At 38.9% G+C, this 12,423-nt stretch overlaps 1 long non-coding RNA gene across 2 annotated transcripts; it reads left to right on the forward strand.

Annotated features, from left to right (window-relative positions):
- The first annotated feature begins 269 nt into the window (after positions 1-269).
- Positions 270-11,751, forward strand: LOC144291217 (uncharacterized). 2 transcript variants are annotated; one of them, XR_013358541.1, is made up of 3 exons: positions 270-530; positions 3,093-3,177; positions 10,068-11,751. It is a non-coding gene; the product is annotated as an uncharacterized LOC144291217 (long non-coding RNA). The 2 variants fall into 2 exon arrangements; XR_013358540.1 differs by lacking the exon at positions 10,068-11,751 and adding an exon at positions 3,869-4,647.
- The last annotated feature ends 672 nt before the right edge of the window (positions 11,752-12,423 follow it).

Consider the following 12,423-nt stretch of genomic DNA (forward strand, 5'->3'; position numbering starts at 1 on the left):
CTATATGAGCTGTGGGCAAAATTCAATTCGAGAGACAGTTATTGAGTTTCAGTTATGTGTGGGACACTGGGCTAAATGCCATGTCATTCTTTTTTCGTAGGGAGAAATAAAATCCATCCCTCATTTTAAATTGAGTAGAGTTTAGTAGAGGGATTAGACAAACATACCAAGTATAACCTTCAATGCAGAAAGAAATTCATGGTAGAAGAACAAGCAGAGCACAGTGGCAACCCAAAGGCAGAACAGGATGCAATGGTCTCCTAAAATTCAGTGAGTCTGTTCTATCTTTCTTTGTAAGCTAGATCCCATCTATTGTGTTTGCAATGTCCCGTACAAAGATACAAGGACTTTATGGTCAGTCATTGTACCGCACAGCTGGGTTTAGTCATCTGAAGTGTGTAACATTAGTCCCAAGGCTTGTGCTGACTTTAAGATTTGTGAAACAGACTTTGGGACTTGAATGAAGTCACAAAACAAGGCAAATGTGGAAGACAAAGATAGCTCATAAACTAGCACCTTATTTATTTAAGGTAAGTTATTTTTCTAATTGTCTTTCTTACCAGTATTATTTCTCTGTCTCTCTGCCTTGCTTTGAATCTTAGATTTTTCCAGAATAGAAGATGTTGTATACTTTTCAGTGTTTGAGACACAAACTCGATTTGTCTTTGCTCTACAGGCCCTCAAATAATTTTGACCCTAACACAATGCAAAATGTTACAAGTAATACATGTCAAGCACATATCACGATGACTGTCATAGAGGAAGGGCTCAATTATTATTTGCAATTAACACTGCTATTTTGGGAGTCCTCTCTATCAGACTCCAAACCTCAGAAGTCATTGCTACCCCACCCTCCTGAATTAACTCATGTGGCAGGGGCAGAGAAAGTTTATCTGGCAAAGAAAATAGTGCAGCACAAATTTGGGAAACTAGAAGTCAATTGGGGGCAAGTCTAATTTGTTAAGTTTGCTTGAAATATAGAATGAACTGGTGGGCTAATTGTAGCTAGGACTGATAAAATAAAAGCTAGCATTTGGCTGTATTTTGTAATCCTTTAACATCTGAGTTGCTGACATATGAACAAAAGATTTATTCTCTGAGAGCAATGCGAAAAGTGCTTTAATATAATAAGCTTAATATAAGGTCCTTTAATATAATAAGATTGCCTAGAAGTTAAAAAGCAACAGAAAATGGTATTGTATCTGGTATTTGAATCTATGTCACCTCTTGATCTTCTTTCAGACTCATATTTACCCAATAACTTAGTTTGCCCCTCATTAATAACTACTCAAGTTAATTAAATATGAATTTAGGTAAAACATAACTAAATGCATCTGGAGGGAGTTTGATGTCTAACATATTCCACAGTTAAACTTAAGTTATTTTTAGATTCTCTGCTGTTTTGGATCATTTACCCCTCTGCTCTCAGTTAATTAAAAAAAAATCTAGATTTGATACTAAAATTCTGAAGTTGTTCATCCCCCAAAGTATACAAGCAGCATGAATAATTCCAATGCATATGTCAATCTCTATGCAGTATTCTATGATGCAGGCATTCAATATGAACTGGGTTGGGATTCTGTTTTCCCTGGCTCAAGGCAAACATGTTCTTGATAATGTAGATATGTATAGTTAAATATGAGTTGTCAAGTATGTGAATGAAATGTATTTCTCTTTGTAAAACAAGTTGTAAATAGGATTCAAAATCCCTCAAGGTTTTCTTCCAAAGTCCTAGTCTATTTAAAAACAATGGTAATGATAACCTACTTCTAGAGTCAAATACATACTAATGTTTATTTATTTATTTTTATTTTTTAAAAAGAATTTATTTGAGAGGGGGAGAGAGTTAGAGCTCGAGAGAGACATGAGAGCATAAGAGCAGGGAGTGGGGAGAAGCAGGCTCCCCACAGAGCAGGGAGCCCCACATAGGGCTGGATCCCAGGACCCTGAGATCATAACCTGAGCTGAAGGCAGATACCTGACAGACTGAGCCCCCCAGGTACCCCACATTCTAATATTTATTAATAAAATATTAACATATTTAAGTATTTAAACTTTATTAAAATACAGTTAACAGTCTTGTTCCTTTTAAATGTAGCACTTAATGAATCTAAATGATCAAGTTTTTGAAAGAACGACACATGAGTGATTCACAGGTCAAGCCCTCAGAACATAGTCACCCTACTATTAACTGAGTGTCCCTTTTTGCTATGCCATCTGTATTATTTCCCCCTATAGCCAACCTGCTCACTGCCTGGCACTGTCTGAAAGAAAGCAAAGTTGCTTATGTAAGAAAAGAAACTCTGACCAGTTGTGGGTTTGATTTTATTACCCGAAAGCTAAGTGGATTCACATAAATCACAGTGGCTCAGATCTCCAGATAAGAAGAGAGTACACATCACCATATGGAGCCTTGAAAAGCTCTGGATTCTATGTGAAACACATTTTGGTAACATTATAAACAAACCCATGTGGCACTAGGGCAGTGCAAATAACTGCTTAGTCTGCAAAGGCTCGTCCATCTCTTAGGAAAAGAATATGATAGAACAACTGCACAGTGAGTAACAGCAACCTTCTGATAGTCCTAGGAAGCTGCTTAGCCCAGCAGACTCAGCCCCCACAAAGCAGAGAGCTTTATGTTCACATTAGCTGGGGCCTCTGTGGGCGTGTGTCCTTGGCTCAGGGTCAAATGATTGCATAACGCTTCTCATAAGTGAGCCTGCAGAACAAGAAACCAGAAGGGCAAGAATGCTTAAAAGTGCAGCTGGCAAACCCAGGAGACACTCTCCAGAGGTGCCTTGGCCCCTGGGTTTGAGAGCTCCTTTCTGAAGAGAATTCACACATCCCAGCAGATGAGCCAGGGGGGTCCATGGTAGCAGATGCACTTGTGAAGTGAGTTGTGGTTGCCCTGGTTTCCCCATTGTTAGTACATACTGGTTGAAATGATTTGTTGACGGAATAGTGACCAAAACAATTATTTTGTTGTCCTTGTCGTGATGGGCATAAATGGTGTTGACCAGAATTGAGAGATTGTTTGGGTTGTCAAGGCCATTCCTCCTGACCTGAGGTCTTTGTCACACTTCATCTTCTAGAACAAGACAGAATGAAGTTTACAGACACTGTCTTCTGGTCCTCCAAACCCCTGCTTCCTCCACATCATATACACACCAGATTCAGGTAGCCTCTTCCTCACCACCCCTATTAGAATTAAATTCTTTTGAATAGTTCCCCTCATTGCTACAGGATTTAAAAAGCCTTTCGTTCTAACTTATTTTCATTTATTTGTTAATTGATCCCTTCTTTTATTCATCCATTATCTCTTCCTGTGTCCTGTTATGGCCACTGTACCAGATGCTTGAAGAACAGAATACAGTAGTCCCTGCCCTCACAGATGCCCAATCTAGCAGGGGAAAGTGAAAAGTTCAACATTATTACCCATGCTCATATATTAAAACACATTATGTCATTTAATAAGACTATTGAAAAATATTGCAAATTGTAATGAGGAAGCATTAGGGTGAAGAAGTATATCAAGAATCTGGAGAAAGATCTAGACGTGGAAACTTACAGGGAGATTCTAAGAATTGATGGGTTCTCTGGCGAAGAAAAAACTCAAGTAGAAAAGTATGGCTGTGCCTGTGTATTCATCTCATTTCATAAAATAATCTATTCTCTCAAGTGGCACAGAGTACTCATGGTAGTTTCCTCTGAGGAGTATTTATCGATTTCTCCAAGTTGTAAGTGACAGTGGGTAAAACAAGAGAGAGGTTAACATGGTTGGTGGTGAGTCATCTGGGGGTTGCTGCTGTAGGTCCGTGATATCGTCAGGATCCTGGCATATTTTCTTTCTTCTCCCCTTCCATTTTAGGATGTGCATCCATTCTCAAGGAAATGGATATAAAATGATTCCTGGAGATCTAGCCATTACATCTAATTTCCAGTGTAAAATAGGAAGAAATGGGGGAAAAGGCATAATTTTAAAACATGCTTTCTAGAAACCCTACCAATAACTTCTGGTTCTGTCTCTCTGGCCAGAGCTCCAATGTGGCCAGCACTATTTCTGTTTTCCCAATAAAATCTGTTAGAAAAATTTTAATTGAAAAATGGGTACTGGATAAACTAGCAGGCCCCATCACTCCCTAACTGGGACACCCAGAACATGTTGAAACCTCTTAGGTATGGAGAACATGCATGGGAATGGAAGTTGGAAGTTGTCAGCCAAGGAGCCTGAGGACTCTCCCCACAGAGATTCATGTATTCAGCTTTTCTCTGACATACATAGAAAGAAAAGTGTGACTACCTTCCAGAAGTTACTGCTAAGAAGCTTTATTACATTTTTCTCCTCAAATAGTTGGAGCTTCAAAAAACTTGCAGTGCATTTTATGTGCATGTGTATAATGTACATGGATATTTGTATTAACAGATTTCTAATATCTACTTCACCCAAACACTGAAGCCCACATAAACAGCCCATCTAAACTCCTTTCATAGAGATTTATGAATATTTAAAAAATACCTACCCAAGAGCAAATTTATTGATTGAATGGTGATATTTATTTAATATATTTGAGAAATTTAAATTTTTAAAAATGGTTTATTTTTGTAAGAACTTGTTTCAGCTATTAAAGATGGTATCCCACCCACCCTCTGCCAATAAAAAACTCTTGACTTCTTATTAAGACAAATACTGGCAGTGGAGAAAGCTTACATATGAAAATATATAGTTCTTTAAATATAATCCTATCTCATCTCAAAAACAGAACATGGAAGCCTGTTTAAATGATGTAGTTGGGGCACCTGGGTGGCTCAGTGGTTGAGTGTCCACCTTTGGCTCAGGTTGTGATCCCAGAGTCCTGGGATGGAGTCCCACACTGGGTTTCCCATGGGGAGCCTGCTTCTCCCTCTGCCTATGTATCTGCCTCTCTCTATGCCTCTCATGAATGAATAAATACAATCTTAAAAAAAAAGATATAATTGACTTTAATGAAATTTGTACAAAATTAAAATATAACAAAATAAATCAAACATTGGCATTAACAACAGGACATCAGTCAGGATCCCAATAGGAAACAGCATATTCAGAGCAGGCAATTTCAAGGAGAGTTCATGTCCAAAAGAACTATTTACAGAAGCGGGAGTAGGATGCAGGGAGTCATGGAGATAGTGCAAGGATCAGGGCTGAATAATAGAGGGAGAACTAATATCTCTCCTTGGTCTAAAAGGGACAAAGTAGAGCGATATTAGCAGAATCTGGAGACAGAGAGTCATATAGGAAAAGTTGTCTTGAGGAGCAGTGATCTTAGCAGTGATCTTAGGTCAAGGGACACACCTTGCTTTAGACATACATCTAATGATCTCATAGGGAAATCAAAGAATAAATACCCTGATCTCCTGCTGAGGTTTCCATTGGCCAAACCAACCAGCAGACAGAGACCTGTACAAGAAGCCCTCTCTCTATGGTCTATTAAAGAAGGATGAGGAAGTTGAGGCCTGGAGGGGTAAATAGAAGATATCCCACACAACAAGCTAGGGATGTGTCCATCTATAATGTGTGATATTTATTTATTTATTTGTTTGTTTATTTATTTATTTATTTTTACCTTTAGAGATACTAAAAGTTCTTCTTCATGAGAAAATATGTAATGCCAGGCTGTATTTGTCAACTTGCCAGATCTCCTAGTGTCACCAAGGATACTTCAAAGCTACTCTGCTACCTTTCCAGAAACCACCTACAAAAGCTAATTGATAGTGCACCCTTGCTAACACATGGAGATTTGACATTATTAGTCTAATTAAAAGGATTTTAACAGTCTAACCTCCCCCCCTCTGCTGATTCCTACATACTCCAGTCAAAGTAAATTAAACCCATTAATCAAACCAGTAGAAATGATGTAAGGTGCAGGATACAGGCAGAACAGAGAAGAGACTAACAGCCTTCATTATGCTTAATTTTCTTCCTTAGCAAAGGATAATAAATTCAAATTGTAACATCACAATAAAATATTTAATTATTCAAGAGCAGGGCAAGACACATTATAATTAGCTCCCTATTATGTGTCTTCGTTTAGGTGGTAATAGATGCGATTGAGTAGCCCAGTCAATCTTAAGCTAAAGATTTAAAGTAAGATCTCACCTGACTGTCACCTGGGAAGGTATCCCCACTATGAGAAGCTTGCCTCGGGATATGGACAGATGGTGACTTGAGAGTTGGTGTTCATTCATTTATTTTCAATTCAACAGATATCACTTGAGTGCCTGCCATGTATTAGAGCTCTGGGCCTTATGGTTCCAACAGTGAATAAACTAAGGGCCTCATCTCAAAGGACTTGCTTGGGGATTGGAATAAAAACCATGCTCCTTATCTTAGCCTTGAAGAACTCAGACTTCTCAGACTTCATCCCTTGGCATCTTCTTCCTTGTTCACTGTGTTCCTGCCACCAGGGCTTTTGCTCCTTCTCTAAAGTTAGCAACCTAGTTCCTACTTCATGTACTCTTCCACTTGTCTAGAATACTGTCCCTTCAGATCTCCATATGACTGGTACCTTCTCATCCTGTTACTCCACTAGCAGAGCCCTGTCTTGGTCACCTTTACCTAAAGAAGCTCCCTAAAACCCAGTTACGCTACTTTCTAAATTTTCTTCATAATACTTATCATCACCCAAAATTAGCTTTCTTATTTACTATTGTTTACCTCTTCACTTATCCTCAATGCAGTATAAACCTCAGAAAGGACCTTGTCTCTCCTTATCACTGTGTTCCCAAAGTGTATGTAGCCTGGAACATAGTAGATTCTCAATAAATATTTGTGACTAGGGATTATCATCATTTTAAAGATGGTGACAATAGAATTTGCCATCGTATATGTTTTTTAAAATATTTCATTTATTCATGAGAGACACAGAAAGAGAGAGGCAGAGACATAGGGAAAGGGAGGAGAAGCAGGCTCCATGCAAGAAGCCTGATGTGGGACTCTATCCCAGGACCATGGCATCATGCCCTGAGCTGAAAGGGCTCAACCACTTAGCCACCCAGGAGTCCCCCATATGTTTTTTGAAACCTAACTACATCCCTATCAAGAAGTGATAAATAATTCCCCACCCCTTCAGTATAGGTAAGTGGACTTTTATTGGCTTATAACCAATAGGATATGGTGGAATGGTGGAAGTGACACTGTATAACTTCAGAGGCTACATCACAAAATGTGATACATCTTGCCTTTGCAGTCCAAATTAACCCATATGGATAGGCCCAAAACTATCTAGAGAGAGAAAGAGATGCCCATCCATCCCCTGGCTGCTCTATCCCTACACCCTCCCACATCCAGCCCATCTAATTGAAACCACATGAGAGACCCTTGGCCAAAAGCACCTGGGAGAGTCTTTTCAAAATTTCTGACCCATAGAGATTAAAGGAAAGAATAAAATGATTATTGTTTCAAACTACCAAGTTTTGGAATGGTATTATACCAAAGTAGATAATCAGGATAGTGAATGACTGGCTGGATGAATGAATGAATGAATGAACTAACAAGTTATTACTTCCAGTTTGAATCAGAATGGAGAAAAGATGTTATCAGGAGGGAAGAAAGTGTTTCAGAGATCTATGTGTAGAAATAAAATATTTCAGAAGAATTCCAATATCAAGTGTCTCCAATATAATAGATTCAATTATACTGTTGATCAAATAAGGGATCCCTGAGTGGCTCAGCGGTTTAGCGCCTGCCTTTGGCCCAGGGCGCTATCCTGGAGACCCGGGATCGAATCCCACGTGGGGCTCCCGGTGCATGGAGCCTGCTTCTCCCTCTGCCTGTGTCTCTGCCTCTCTCTCTCTCTCTCTCTCTCATGAATAAATAAATAAAATATTTAAAAAAAAAAAGAAAAAGAAAACAAATAATATCCCTTCCAGAGTAGTATAAGACATTTTTTTTACCTTTACATAGAAACTATATGAGACAAACTTTGTTCCCTATCACAAATTAACATTTTTTTCATGAAAGATATTGCTAATTAATTATGGCATTCTTTCTTACTAACTGTGACTTCACAGTCCTTTCCAGACAGCCATTAACAATTGATATGAATTGGCACTCAAAATTTTTGCCATACCAACCTTAAGGAGATGCCAACATCCCAAAGGAGCATTGCAGGTTGTATTTACTCTTTATCTCCTACCACCTCTTTCCTGAGATTTCTTTTCTTTTTTTTTTTTTAATTTTTATTTATTTATGATAGTCACAGAGAGAGAGAGAGAGAGAGGCAGAGACACAGGCAGAGGGAGAAGCAGGCTCCATGCACCGGGAGCCCGACGTGGGATTTGATCCCGGGTCTCCAGGATCGCGCCCTGGGCCAAAGGCAGGCACTAAACCACTGCGCCACCCAGGGATCACTTTCCTGAGATTTCTGTAGTGACACCAGAACAAGGAACAGCATGAGAATTTTGCAAGTTGAAAACATTGGGGCTAGTCTGTCAACACTTCTAAAATTCTATGGGAACATCTGTTTTCATTCCTGATGAGGGAGGCAGCATTTGTTTAAAGGCTGTTAGAACTTCTCACTGGTTGATATGCAGACACAGAGATCTCTGTTGAAAAGAATTTACCCAGAATGGTTAGGATTATTAAGATGGTGCTAGCAAAAAAAAAAAAAAAGATGGTGCTAACATTTGCAAAGCTTTTGTCAGTTTGTTTGTACTGGGAAGCAGTGGGTCATAAGTTCTGCAAGGATTTCTTGCACTCATAATTGCTTCATGTCTTCATATCTCTTTCTCTTTTATCTGCATACATATGTCTATTTTCATCCATAAAAATTGACATAGTGTCATTGTACACGTCAACTTGGATCTTAGGAAATCTAAATTCTTTCAGCCAAAGGCATTTACTTATCTCAAATACTGATTTCATCAAGCAATCCTTCCTAGTTTCTATACAGTTAATGGTCACTCTTTCAGAACTGTAGTATCAGCTGGCATCTCTTAGAGACTTCCACTATTCCATGTAATATAATTATTTTTGCAATTCCTTGCACTCACCCAATTATACTGAAACCCCTTGAAGGCAGAAACCATTTCTGTCTCATCTTTGCATTCCCTGCAGAATCTGGTAAAACAAAACAAAACAAAACAAAAACAAAACAAAAAGGGATCCCTGGGTGGCTCAGTGGTTTGGTGTCTGCCTTTGGCCTGGGGTGTGATCCTGTAGTCCTGGGATCGAGTCCCACATCAGGCTTCCGGTGTGGAGCCTGCTTCTCCCTCTGCCTGTGTCTCTGCCTCTCTCTCTCTCTCTCTCTCTTTCTGTGTGTCTTTCATGAATAAATAAATAAAATCTTAAAAAAACAAAACAAAACACTCTCCTTAAAGGCAATTGAGGGAATCCAAAATATCAGCATTGTTTTGCAACTCAAATTTCTTCCAGTTCACATCCAAATCTCCCTTTGACAGAAGTACATTTGTAATCTTGAACAAGGAAGCATATTAGGGAACCATTCTGATTAATGAACTATTGTTCTTAACTGGAGACATAACTGAGTCTCCCACTCCCCCACAGGTGTTTTTTGGAAATGCAAGGGAGGCGTATTTTGTCAAAAAATTTGAAGATGCAATAATGGATATATAGTATCTAGGCACCAAGGATGTTAAACATACTGCAATGTGAGGAACAGCCTTATGTAACAAGAAATTGTCCTGCTAACATGTCAACAATGTCCCCAGTGAGAACACTACTGGACTATTTACCCAACTGTATTATAATAATCATTGTTATTTTCACTTATTTTGTACTGGACGCTATCTGAAAGGTTTACCTATGTGTTGTGGCTGCTTCCAGTTTAGTGTGCATGAGAATCACCTGGAGGACGGATTACAGCACTAATTGCTGGGCCTCACCCTAGAGTTTCTGATACAGTGGGGCTGAAGTGAGACTGCAAAATTATATTTTTACAACTTCCCAGGTAATACTCATGCTGCTAGTCCAGAAATCACACTTTGAGAATCCCAAATCTACACTGATATAACCTCATAATTTTCCTCTCAGTCACACTATTCTTACATCCTACATTATCCTTATTTTTCAGGTGAGAAAGCCCAAATTTAAGAGGTTCAATCTACCACTTGTCCAGAACTACACAATTATGAGCCAACAAATTCATTTGTTTGGGCAGCATGCAAGGAAATGAAAATGAAGGCTCTGGAGCCAGGCCACTTGGGTTTACTATTTCTTATTTGTATGATCTTGAGAAAATTATTTAAACTCTGAGCTTCAGTGTCCTTGATTTGAAACAGGGGTAATAATGGTTCTTTCAGATGTATCATAAAGATAAAATGAGATAATGAGTGAAAAGCTTAAAATACTCTATTTTGGAAGAATGAACCCTCAAGGAGGTTATATTCCAGTGGAAAAGCCAAATAATAAACTTGTAAAAATACAAATAAGTAATTCTAAACACTAGAAATCCTATAAAGAAATAGAATAAGGAAATGGGTTGGAAGAGTAGAGATGGCGAGGTCTAAAAGGATTCTTTCAAAGGGATGGCATTTGAGCTATGAATGACCAATGGAGCCAGTCACACTGAACTGGAGAATGAGTGCTCCAGGCAGAGGCAAGAGTAGGTGCAAAGGCACAGGGACGAGAATCTGTTTTTCTTATCCTAGAAACTGAAGGAAAGCCAGCAATGGAGTGGAGTGAGGGCAAAGAATTGGAGGTAGGGAATGGAAGCAGGGCAGGTAGTAGAGTGGGAGGGGATGGCATTAGAGAGGTCAGTAGCAGTTGATTACCACCAATCTTGTAAGGTATGATGAGAAGCATACATTTTATTTCAGAGGTAGTGGAAAGCCATTGAAGCATTTCAGGCAGGGGAGTGATTGATTGGATTTATTTTTTAACAGATCAGTCTAGCTGCTATATCCAGAATGGATTGTGGCAAGCAAGAGTGGAAGCATGGAGCCCAGTGATGGAGCCACAGTGTAGATCATGTGGCTTGAACTAGGGAGGTGACCAGAGAGATGAAGAGTAGTGGGTGGGTTCAGAGTATCTGGGGCTTAATGGCAGATAATATATATGGAGGAAAGGGCAGTGTGTTAGCATCAGGGTGGATGGCAGTGCAATCTGCCTCAGTAGAGTAGAAGCATGCTTGGAGTTTTAAAAGTTCTGTTTTTAAAAAACAATTTATTTAAAATAAAAAGTTCTGTTTTGTTATGTAGGATGGGTTACAACAGGCAACAAGGAAACTTTTGGGGATTATGTACAGATTCATTATCTTAATTGTGATATTGGTTTCACATGTGTATACATAGGCTGAAATTCAATACCTTACATGCTTTAAATATGTGCTGAGTCCATTATATGTCAATAAATCTGCATTTTAAAAAGCTGTGAAAGAGAATCATGATATGCCAGCCCAAAATATGCTGCTTTGGCATAAGAATCATTTTATATGGAAGGTATTTGTATTCCTGTTATTTCTTATCTGCCTAAAAGCAGAGCCTCCCAAAAGTACTCTGTTATCATAAATCCCCTCCAGGGAGCTACTCCAATCTTCTCTTCTGGTAGAGTAGTCGGCACCACACCCAGACAGACATCACAGACTTGTCACTATTCTGTCTCCCATCTATTCTCACGAGGGCCATTTATCTTTCCAAAAAAGTCATTTTGTTTCCAAGGGCCCTATCTCCCCTTCCTTCTTAGAAATCATTTGTTCTCCTCCAAGTGTCCCTCTGCTCTTCCCTTTCCCCTATTAAGAGGGTATGTAAGCTCTCAAATCTCACCACTCCTTTGGATAGTCCCTTCTGTGATATCCCTATGAATGTAAAATTAAAATTAATAAATGTGTATGTCTTTTCTCCTGTTCATCTGTTGTTGGTTTAATTCCCAAGTCCCCCAGGGTAAGAGGGTAGAGGACAAATTTTTCCTCCCTTACAGCAATAATGAACAACAATCAAGAAGGCAAGATGATTATTCACCAAGTAGAGGTAGGCTGTTGGACATAGGAGTCTAGAATTTAATGAGACATGTCTCTTGAGATCTTGACAATTCCAAAAACTCAAGGGTGAAATTTGCAACCACTCAGTACCAGGACTGAGCTTTGTTAAAGGAACACAGAATTGGAGGTTGAATTCAGGTTCTGGTTTCTGTCAGGTATGGAATATATAGGGAACCTTCAATATGCTACTTGATTTCCATCTACGTGTGTTTTGCATTGGTAAAATAAAGAACTCACATTTGAGGGTTAGGAGGGTGAGTGCCACAATAGAAGTCTTTGGAGAAATTAAAATTGCTCCACAAATCTCAGTTGCTCTCAATATTACTCAAGAGGATAATGCCTCAAAAACATGATAGTTTGGAGAAAATCCTTGGTCAAACCAAGACTATAAAGAAGAAACACAAGCAAAAACCAACATCTTGGAAAGAACAGAGAACTTTTTAAATTTTAT

Source organism: Canis aureus, chromosome 19 (genome assembly GCF_053574225.1).
Source record: "Canis aureus isolate CA01 chromosome 19, VMU_Caureus_v.1.0, whole genome shotgun sequence".
NCBI lineage: Eukaryota > Metazoa > Chordata > Mammalia > Carnivora > Canidae > Canis > Canis aureus.